Below are 12,243 nucleotides of genomic sequence, written 5' to 3'. Positions count from 1 at the left end.
GTGTCACCTGGGAGCACGAATTAAGCGCCTAGGCTTTCCCCTAGGGACTCCCAGTGAGCACTTAGCTTGTCATTGAGAACTGATTTGCAGGTTGACTTCCCCACCAGACTCACCTGATTTGCAGGTTGACTTCCCCACCTGCGTTGAGGGTGACCCCAGCAACTACTGAGCGTTTCCTATGAACCAGGAGGCTAGTACAGAGCACCTATTTCCCGGTGGCTCAGCAGTAAAGAATCCGCCTGCAATGCAGGAGACATAAGAGACGCGGGTTCGATCCCTGAGTGGGGGAGATTGCCTGGAGAAGGAAATGGCAACCCACTCCACCCACTCCAGTATTCTTGTCTGAAGAATCCCATGGACAGACAGCCTGGTGGGTCCCAGTCCATGGACTCCTAAAGAGTCAGACATGACTTGGCAATTCAGGCTCTATCTGCACCAACTCTGAGGATTTATGCAGCACTTGGTGTTTGCCTCTCCCTTCCCCTAGGCTGATGAAGGGCCCTCCTCCAAAGGAGCATTTATTGGGCACGGATTGCAAATTTAGCTATCAAGTGGAAGGAAGAAGAAAGCTAAAGTCAAGATAGACCCCACCCTGGCCTGAGGAGCTAAATCAAACAGGTTCTAATCAGATTAATGCCTGCCTGTATGGAGCTGGGTAAGCCATGCCCATTCCCCAGGCTTCAATGTCCCTTTCTGTTAAACAAAATAGTGGGATTAGCAGTTATTTACTTGGAAATACCAATGGCAATTGAAAAAAAAAATGTATGTCTCCTCTCTTAAAAAAATGTTAACATAAAGTTAAATAGAGTTTAAACACATAACATATATTACAAATAAAAAGTATTTAACAGTTGATCCTTGAACAGCACAGGTTTGAACTGTGTGGTCCACTGTTAGGTGGGTGTTTTGAATCCTGGGGTGTGGAGGAACCGTGGGTATGGAGGGCCAACTAAGAATTATACACAGATTAAACTCCTCCCAGTTGTTCAGTGGTCAACTGTAATGAATAATTACATAGGCCAGGTACAGAATTATTAATTCCTTTCCTTAACAGCAGAATACAGGCCATAAATTTTGTGAATTAGACTTCATTCTAATTTTTTCCTCAGCTTTCAAACATACTCAAGTCAACAGTGACCCACAGCACAAGCAAGAACTATTTCCTTTGGTTGCAAGACCTGGCATTTAAAACTGGAAGATCCTGACTATGCGTATCCTGAGCATCACAGACTTGATCATTTCCATCTAGTCTTTTGATGTGTGTGACAAAGAACCAGTCTCTAGATTCTAGGAGATATAAAGGGCATCTACAAATCAATAAGAAAAGGACAAACAATGCACTAGAAAATGGACAGTAGACATGAATAAGTAATTCACAGAAGACACCTGAAATGGCCAATATGTATAATATATGAATAGATAACTGAATCCTTTTAGCTATCAAGGAATTGTAAAATTAAAACAACAGGTATGATTTCATATCTGCTAGATGTGATGTTTTATATTTTTACCACTGGAACTTAGTAGAGAGTGGACACTCATTAAATATTTCTCGGACTTTGTAACCTGTATAGTCATTATGGGTTATGGGTTCTAGGACATTTTAAATGGTCTCCCTGTAATTAAAGAGATGAAAATTAAACAAAGAGATCTCATTCTTTGCTTATTGTTGTTGTTCAGTCACCCAGTCGTGTCTGACTCTTTGTGACCCCATGGACTGCAGCACGCCAGGCCTTTCTGTCCCTCACCATCTCCCGAAGTTTGCCCAAGTTCATGTCCATTGCATCCTTGATGCCATCCAGCCATCTCATCCTCTGACGCCCTCTTCTCCTTCTGCCCCAGCAGCATGGACTTTTCCAATGAGTCCGATGTTCACATCAGATGACCAAAATACTGGAGTTTCAACTTCAGCATCAGTCCTTCCAATGAATATTCGGGGTTGATTTCCCTTAAGATTGACTGGTTTAATCTCCTTGCTGTCCAAGGGGCTCTTAGGAGTCTTCTCCAGCACCACAGTTCAAAAGTATCAATTCTTCAGTGCTGAGCCTTCTTTATGGTCCAACTCTCATATCCGTACATGACTACTGGAAAAACCATAGCTTTGACTATAAAGGTCCGTAAGTGGGTAATTTTTCTTTTAATTAATTGTCCTCTCAAGCCAGTCACCTCTTTTTGGGGGGTCCAAAGGCATCAATTCTTCAGTGCCCTACCTTCTTTGCAGTCTAGTTCTCATAACCTTAGCTTACTAGATTGGCAAAAACAAAAAAATGGCCAAGCCTCAGAATAATACCATTTTTTCCTCTCTTTCTCTTTTTCTTTCTGTATCTATCTATAATTTTTTCTAAAGTATTTGATCATAGTTGCAGATGTGATGCCCCTTCAATTAAATTCAGTATGAATTTTCTAAACACAAGGACGTTTTCTTACGTTCTTACCAGCAGAGTATGAGGGTTTCGATTTCTCCACATCTTCTCAAGCACTGTGTTATCTGACTCTTTTGGGTCTAGCCATCCTAGTGGGTGTGCTGATACTGTTGTTTTATAGGAAAAGGAAATCCTGGGTCACGAGCTGCCTTCCTTTATCAGGTCTTCTGGATTTCTTCCAATCTGGAACAACATCTTGCTCTTCCATTAACTGACACGATCTTGATGTTTTTGAAGAGCATAGGTCAGTGCTTTGGAAGAATGTCCTTAAATTGAATGTTGGCAATGTGATCTCTGGGTTTATCTCCTGTTATTTCAAGATTAGATTTGGATTATGCATTTTTGGCAGGAATTCCTCAGCAGTGACGCTGTGTTCTCCTCAATGTCTCCAGAATCACAAAGTATTTGTTAACTCATTTAATTAATACCAACTCAGACATGTTGGTATTAGTTTTGATCATTCAATTAAGGTGCTGTCTTCCAGGTTTCTCCACCGAAATGTACTCTTTCTCCTTTGTAATTAACACTAAGAAGTATCTTGTAGGGATATACTTTGAGATTATATATCTCTCCTATTTTTCCTCAGAACTTCCACTCACCAAATTTGCATCCATTGGTGATTCTTGCCTGAAGCAATTAGTATTATGATGGTGGCTATATGATAATTTTCTTTTATTAATACATGTATAGCCAGTCCCAAAGAAAGGCAATGCCAAAGAATGTTCAAACTACTGCACAATTGTGCTCATTTCACATACCAGCAAGGTAATGCTCAAAATCCTTCAGGCTAGGCTTCAACAGTACGTGAACTGAGAACTTCCAGATGTACAAGCTGGATTCAGAAAAGGCAGAAGGACCAGAGATCACATTGCCAACATTCATTGGATCATAGCAAAAGCAAGGGAATTCCAGAAAAACATTTACTTCTGCTTCATTGACTATGCTATACCTTTGATTGTGTAGATCACAACAAACTGTGGAAAATTCTTAATGAGATGGGAATACCAGACCACCTTACCTGTCTACTGAGAAACTTGTGTGCAGGTCAAGAACCAGACACAGAAGAGTAGACTGGTTCAAAATTTGGAAAGGAGTACATCAAGGCTGTATAGTGTCACCCTGTTTATTTAACTTATATGCAGAGTACATCATGAGAAATGCCAGGCTAGATGAATCACAAGCTGGAGTCAAGATTGCAGGGAGAAATATCAACAACCTCAGATATGCAGATGATACCACTCTAATGGCAGAAAGTGAAGAGGGACTAAAGAACCTCCTGATGAGGGTGAAAGAGGAGAGTGAAAAGGCTGGCTTGAAACTCAGCATTAAAAAAAAACAAACCAAAAAACTAAGATCATGTCATCTGATCCCATCTCTTCATGGCAAATAGATGGGGAAAAAGTAGAAACAGTAGCAGATTTTGTTTTCTTGGGCTCCAAAATTACTGCAGATGGTGACTGCAGCCATGAAATTAAAAGACACTTGCCCCTTGAAAGATGGGTCAATGACAAACCTAGACAAAGCTATGACAAACCTAGACAGCATATTAAAAAGCAGAGACATCACTTTGCTGACAAAGGTCCATATAGTCAAAGCTATGGTTTTTCCAGTAGTCATGTATGGATGTGAGAGTTGGACCATAAAGAAGGCTGAGAGCTGAAGAATTGAGGCTTTTGAATGGTGGTGCTCGAGAAGACTTTTTTTCCTTTGCATTTTCTTTGTTTTCAATTAATTTATTTTAATTGGAGGATAATTACTTTACAATACTGTGATGGTTTTTGCCATACATCAACATGAATCAGCCACAGGTATATGTGTCCCTTCATCCTGAACCCCCCTCCCACCTCCCTCCCCACCCTATCCCTTTGAGTTGTCCAAGAGTACCAGCTTTGGGTGCCCTGTTTCATGCATCGAACTTTCATTGGTCATCTGTTTTACATATGATACTGTACATGTTTCAATGCTATTCTCTCAAATCACCCTATGCTCACCTTCTCCCACTGAGTCCAAAAATCTGTTCTTTTCAACAATCCCACTGCTGGGCATACACCCCGAGGAAACCAGAATGGAAAGAGACACATGTACTCCAATGTTCATTGCAGCACTATTTACGATAGCTAGGACATGGAAGCCACCTAGATGTCCATCAGCAAATGAATGGATAAGGAAGTTGTGATACATATACACAATGGAACATTACTAAGCTATAAAAAGGAACGCATTTGAGTCAGTTCTAATGAGGTGGATGAACCTGGAGCCTATTATACAGAGTGAAGTAAGTCAGAAAGAGAAAGATAAATACTGTATATTAATGCATATAAATGGAATTTAAAAAGACGGTACTGATAATCTTACATGCAGGGCACAAAAGGAGACAAAGATGTAAAGAACAGAATTATGGAGAAGACTCTTGAGAGTTCCTTGGACAGAAAGAAGATAAAACCAGTCAATCCTAAAGGAAATCAACCTCGAATATTCATTGGAAGGACTGATGCTGAAGTTGAAGCTCCAATACTTCGGCTACCTGATGCAACGAGCTGACTCAATGGAAAAAAAAAAAACTCTGATGCTGGGAAAGATTGAGGGTAAGAGGAGAAAGGGGCAACAGAGGATGAGATAGTTGGATGCCATCACTGACTCAGTGGACATGAGTTTGAGCAAACTCCAGGAGAGAGTGAAGGACACAGAAGCCTGGCATGCTGCAGTTCATGGGGTCACAAAGAGTTGGACACAACTTAGTGACTGAACAAGCTCATTTGTTTATTTTGTTTCAGTATGGGACTCATAATTTACAGGTTAAATTTTTAAAATAGTTAAAAATTATTATTGTTATGTAGTTATAAAAGTAGCTTGAGGTAAAATTTGCATACCATAAAATTCACCCGAGTTAGTTGTACAACGCAAAGGTAATTAGTATATTTATATAGGCTTAAGCAAAAATCACCAAAATCTAATTTTAGGACATGGCGATCACCCCAAAAGAAATCTTATGACTGTTAGCATTCACTCCTTCTGTCCCTGAGCTCTAGGCAACCACTAATCTCTTTCTGGATTTGCTTATTCTGGACATTTCATATAAATGAAGTCATACAATCACAAATCTTTTGTGTCTTGTTTCATTCACTGAGCATAATTTTTTAAACTGTGATAAAATACACATAACATAGAATTTAGCATCTTAACCATTTAAGTGCACAGTTCAGTGATTAAATATATTCACATTGTTGTACAGTCAACACCACTATCCATCTCCAGGACTTTTTTCATCTTTCCAAACTTAAACTCGATACCTATTAAACACTAACTCCTCCTTCCTTCTTTCCCAAGCCCTGGCAACCACCATTTTACTTTTGGTTTCTAGGAATTTGGGCTGTCTGAGGAGGCCTTACAAATAGCTGTGAAAAGAAGAGAAGCAAAAAGCAAAGGAGAAAAGGAAAGATGTAAGCATCTGAAAGCAGAGTTCCAAAGAATAGGAGGGATAAGAGAGCCTTCCTCAGCGATCAGTGAAAAGAAATAGAGGAAAACAATAGAATGGGAAAAACTAGAGATCTCTTCAAGAAAATTAGAGATACCAAGGGAACATTTCATGCAAAGATGGGCTCGATAAAGGACAGAAATGGTATGGACTTAACAGAAGCAGAAGATATTAAGAAGAGGTGGCAAGAATACACAGAAGAACTGTACAAAAAAGAGCTTCATGACCCAGAAAATCACGATGGTGTGATCACTCACCTAGAGCCAGACATCCTGGAATGTGAAGTCAAGTGGGCCTTAGAAAGCATCACTAGGAACAAAGCTAGTGGAGGTGATGGAAATCCAGTTGAGCTATTTCAAATCCTAAAAGATGATGCTATGAAAGTGCTGCACTCGATATGCCAGCACATTTGGAAAACTCAGCAGTGGCCACAGGACTGGAAAAGGTCAGTTTTCGTTCCAATCCCAAAGGAAGGTAATGCCAAAGAATGCTCAAACTACCACACAATTGCACTAGCACACTCACACACTAGCAAAGTAATCCTCAAAATTCTCTAAGCCAGGCTTCAGCAATACATGAACTGTGAACTTCCTGATGTTGAAGCTGGATTTAGAAAAGGCAGAGGAACCAGAGATCAAATTGCCAACATCCACTGGATCATGGAAAAAGCAAGAGAGTTCCAGAAAAATATCTATTTCTGCTTTATTGACTATGCCAAAGCTTTTGACTGTGTGGATCACAATAAACTGTGGAAAATTCTGAAAGAGATGGGAATACCAGACCACTTGACCTGCCTCTTGAGAAATCTGTATGCAGGTCAGGAAGCAACAGTTAGAACTGGACATGGAAGAACAGACTGGTTCCAAATAGGAAAAAGAGTACGTCAAGGCTGTATATTGTCACCCTGCTTATTTAACTTATATGCAGAGTACATCATGAGAAATGCTGGGCTGGAAGCAGATTGCCAGGAGAAATACCAATAACCTCAGATATGCAGATGACACCACCCTTATCACAGAAAGTGAAGAGGAACTAAAGACTCTCTTGATGAAAGTGAAAGAGGAGAGTGAAAAAGTTGCCCTGAAGCTCAACATTCAGAAAACTAAGATCATGGCATATGGTCCTATCACTTCATGGGAAATAGATGGGGAAACAGTGGAAACAGTGTCAGACTTTATTTTGGGGGGCTCCAAAATCACTGCATATGGTGACTGCAGCCATGAAATTAAAAGACGCTTACTCCTTGGAAGGAAAGTTATGACCAACCTAGATAGCATAATAAAAAGCAGAGAGAGACATTACTTTGCTGACAAAGGTCCATCTAGTCAAGGCTATGGTTTTCCCAGTGGTCATGTATGGATGTGAGAGTTGGACTGTGAAGAAAGCTGAGTGCCAAAGAATTGATGCTTTTGAACTGTGGTGTTGGAGAAGACTCTTGAGAGTCCCTTGGACTGCAAGGAGATCCAACCAGTCCATCCTAAAGGAGATCAGTCCTGCATGTTCATTGGAAGGACTGATGCTGAAGCTGAAACTCCAGTACTTTGGCCACCTCATGGGAAGAGTTGACTCATTGGAAAAGACTCTGATGCTGGGAGGGATTGGGGGTAGGAGGAGAAAGGGACGACAGAGGATGAGATGGTTGGATGGCATTACTAACTTGATGGACGTGAGTTTGAGTGAACTCCAGGAGTTGGTGATGGACAGGGAGGCCTGGCGTGCTGCAATTCATGGGGTCGCAAAGAGTCGGACACGACTGAGGGACTGAACTGAACTGAACTGAAGTACTCATGTAAATGGAATCATGCAGTATTTGCCCTTTTGTGACTGGCTTATTCCACTTAGTATAATGTCCTCAAGAGTCATCCATATTGTAGCATGTCTCAGAATCTCCTTCCTTCTTCAGACTGAATAATATTCTGTTGTATGTATATGCCACATTTTGTTTATCCATTCATCCATCAATGAATGCTTGAGTTGCTTCCACCTTTTGGCTACTATGAACACACACAGGTGTATAAATACCTCTCCGAGTCCCTGCTTTCAATTCTTTTCATATTGTATGTCCAGACATGGAATTGCTGTATCATTTGGTAATTCTATTTTTCGGTTTCTGAAGAACTGCCATATTGTTTCCCACAGTAACTGTATCATTTTATATTCCCACCAACAGTGCACAGGAGTTCCAACAAGGTTATGCTCACCAATCCTTGTGTTTTTTTTTTTTTTTGCTATTTTATTTATTTATTGTTATAGTAGTCACCCTAATGAGTATGACGTAGTATCTCACTGTGGTTTTGCCTTGTAGTTCCCTAATGATTAGTGATGTTTATGATCTTTTCATGTAATTATTGACCCCATTTATATATATTCTTTGGTGAAATGTCTATTCAAGCCATTTGCTCATTTTAAAATGGTTGTTGTTGTTGAGTTGTAAGGGTTCTTTGTATGTTCTGGATATTAGCCCCTTATCAGAGATATATGATTCATAAATATTCTTTCCCACTCCATGGATTGCCTTTTCATTCTGTTGATTGTGTTCTTCAATGCACAGGCATTCTTAATTTTGACATAACCAATTTACTTATTTTTTGTTTTGTTGCCTGTAGTTTTGGTGTCATATCCAAGAAATCATTACCAAATCCAATGCCATGAAGCTTTCTCCTCTGTTTCCTTGCAAGAGTTTTATAGTTTTAGGCTATACATTTATATGTTTGATCCATTGTAAGTTAATTTTTGTATACAATATGATCCAACTTCATTCTTTTGCATGTGGATATCCAGTTTTCTCAACATCATTTGTTTAAAAGAATTATCATTTTTTATTTTAATGCTCAGATTTTTCTAGTTTTGGCCAGTGGGGTTCTCTTCAAGCTGGATCCTGTGTCCTTTTGACACGTCTCCATCATTTTTTGAGCACATCTGTTCTTTAGATCACATCAAGAGGTTTCAGACTCATCTTGTACTTTCCCAGTCCTGGCTCTGGAGTCAGCCATTTCTCCCAAGAAGCTTCATTTCTTTTTAGTGGATAATGGCACTTACAACACCAAGATCTGAGTACTAAAAGTGCTCATTTCTTCTGTAATGTTGCTGACTCTAGGCCCTCTCAGTGGACAGAATTAGGATATAAATATAGACATGTGTATGTTATGAATCCATATATACATATGTTTGTAAATCCATACACACATCTATCTTTCTCCTTATATATTCAAATCCTTGAATTCCTGACATCTACAATACCAATCCAACACACCAGAGCGTTCATCTGAGCCTTTCCCTTTTCTGTTTGTAACTCCCTTCTCCAATAGTAAGAAACCTGATTCTTATTAGCCACAAGAATTTTACTTATTTGCTCAGCCCTAAAATACACATTCAGTAGTTTCAGATTTACTAACCTGATTCACTGTGGAAGAGAAGTCTACCAACTAGAGGTCAGTATTTTTTATAGTCCTTTTTTGTCTGTAGCCTGATGGATACCTGTTCAAGGGTTGCTTCGGTTTGGGACTTCCCTGGTGGTCCAGTGATTAGGACTCTGCATTGTCACTGCAGAGGGCATGGGAGATCCCCTGGAGAAGGAAATGGCAACCCACTCCAGTATCCTTGCCCGGAGAATTCCATGGACAGAGGAGCCTGGTGGGCTACAGTCCACGGGGTCACAAAGAGACAGACATGACTGAGTGACTAACATTTTTCACTTTCACTTTGGGGAACTAAGATGTTAAAAAATATTACTTGGGTTTGTTCTTCCTGGTCCCCTTCAGTGAAGCTGTGTTTGAAATGTGATTAAGGTTCACTTGTTTCTGTCTGTTTTAGGATTTTCCCCTACCCTGGTTAACTTCATTTATTTTCTAAAGTATGTGAAATATTAACATGGTTTCAAAAGTCAGAACTATATCAGCAAGTGTGAGTGTGTTGTGACAACAAGAAGTGGCATTTCTCTGTCCCGTTCCTTCCAGCTCGCTCCCACCCACCCCTCTAGGCAACCAGTTTCAATGCTTGATGGTTTCGCCTCCGTGTGTTTCTTTTTGGTAAAGGTAAGCAAGTTTACATATGTTTTCTTATATCATCTTCTTATTACACAAAGGGTTGCATACTATAGATCCTTTTGGGTACTTTGCTTTTTTTTCCCACTTAACGGTATGTCCTAGAAATCACTCCTCATCCATCCATAACTTTCTTCCTCTATCTTTTTGCAGCTACCTAGGACTCTGTTGTGTGACTATACCACAGTTTGTTCAACTAGTCTATGTATAGGAAATCATACTGTTGCCAAGATTTTGCAATTATCAATCATGCTGCAGTGAATAACCTTGTGCATATGTATTTTCACATTGTTGGAGGTGTATCTTTAGGGCCAAATGCTGGAAGTGGGATTGCTAGGGTGAAAGAGAAACATATGTGCATTTTTGTTAGATGTCATGTTCCCCTGCACTGGGGTTGTAAAAACGTTGTTTTAAAAGCACGAAGAAGAAAAACTACTATTCACAAGAGAAACCAAATCATCTTTCTTGCAGCCATTCAATAGTCCAAATTGGTTTTAAGATTTGAGGGATTTAATTACCCAAAGACTGATTTTAACAGTCATTGAATTTCGCTGATATTGTCAGGGCCTCTGCAGGTGGGAGCACCCTCCCCCACACAACCTGATGCTGCTATAGAAGCTTCTTTCCCTGGTGGCTCATATGGTAAAGAATCTGCCTGTAATGCAGTAGACCCGGGTTTGATCCCTGGGTCGGGAAGATTCCCTGAAGAAGGGAATGGTTACCCACTCCAGTATTCTTATCAGGAGAATTCTGTGGTCAGAGGAACCTGGTGGGCTAAGGTCCATGGAGTCACAAAGAGTTGGACATGACTAAGTGACTAACACTTTCACTTTGGGCTTCCCTTGTGGCTCAGCTGATAAAGAATTTACCTGCAATGTGGGCGATCTGGGTTCGATCCCTGGGTTGGGAAGATCCCCTGGAGAAGGGAAGGCTATCCACTCCAGTATTCTGGCCTGGAGAATTCCATGGACTGTATAGTCGATGGGGTTGCAAAGTCGGACACGACTGAGCGACTTTCACTTTCACTTCAATTTCATTTTCCAGAGGCAGCAACTGAGGTCACACATGACAAGTCACATGTGGGGCCATCTTGAAAGGTGATTTAAAACCTGTCTGGGCTCTAGGTGATTTTAAAAAATTATTTATTTGCTTATTGGTTACACCATGCAGCATGTAGAATCTTAGTTCTTTGACCAGGGATCGAACCTGTTCCCCCATACTTCGGAAGGCAGAGTCTCAACCACTGGACCTCCAGGGAAGACCCCTAGGCGATTTTAGAGATTTGTTTCTTTGTGAGGTCCAAAATCTTCTAGAAAATCTAATTAAAGCCCTCTCCAATTAAAGCTCTCTCCTTAGGAACACACTGAGAAAGAGAAAAGCAGCCCCCGACACCCAGGAGCTGGCCTCACACTCACAACCAGAACCTGGTGTCCTCCTGTTGAATGTGAACAGTTTTGTAGCATATCTGCCTTAGACAAGGCCACTCTGCAGCCGCCGTAGATCAGGACACAAACAAGACCGTGTCATAATCACATCTGAACACAGACAGAGCATGTGCATTATCCAAGTCATAAAAATGACCAAGTGATCCCCTAACCTAGTTAATATGCTGTTCTTTACCAAATACAACTCACTTTAATCTTCCCTCTTTCAAGATAAGATTTACTGATACCCAATCATAGAATCGGAGAAGGCAATGGCACCCCACTCCAGTACTCTTGCCTGGAAAAACCCATGGACGGGGGAGCCTGGTGGGCTGCAGTCCATGGGGTCGCTAAGAGGCGGACATGACTGAGCGACTTCACTTTCACTTTTCACTTTCATGCATTGGAGAAGGACATGGCAACGCACTCCAGTGTTCTTGCCTGGAGAATCCCAGGGATGGGGGAGCCTGGTGGGCTGCCTTCTATGGGGTCGCACAGAGTCGGACATGACTGAAGCGACTTAGCAGCAGCAGCAGCAGCAGCAGCAGCAGCAGAGATTTCACAGCAAATTCAAGGACTCTTTGGAACCTCTAGTCCACGGACTCTTAATTAAATGGCCTTGTGGCTAGAGTATTGGTCATGTCATTAAATAGTTGGAGAAAGTGAGGTCTAGACAGATGAACGGACTTCCTCAAGCACTCCTCTGAGCTGGTAGCTGGGTGGCAACTGGAAACCATGGTGGCTGGGCCCAGGAAGCGATATATGTCTGGCAGATATGGAACCTGTCCCCAGGCCCATTCCGGCCCAGCCAGGCCCCAAGAGGAGGTCAAGAGCGCCCCCTGCCTCCAGCACAGGCCACAGAACTCCCAGCAGCACTC

Source organism: Budorcas taxicolor, chromosome X, assembly GCF_023091745.1.
Source record: "Budorcas taxicolor isolate Tak-1 chromosome X, Takin1.1, whole genome shotgun sequence".
Taxonomy (NCBI): domain Eukaryota; kingdom Metazoa; phylum Chordata; class Mammalia; order Artiodactyla; family Bovidae; genus Budorcas; species Budorcas taxicolor.
This window is presented reverse-complemented; position numbering follows the sequence as displayed.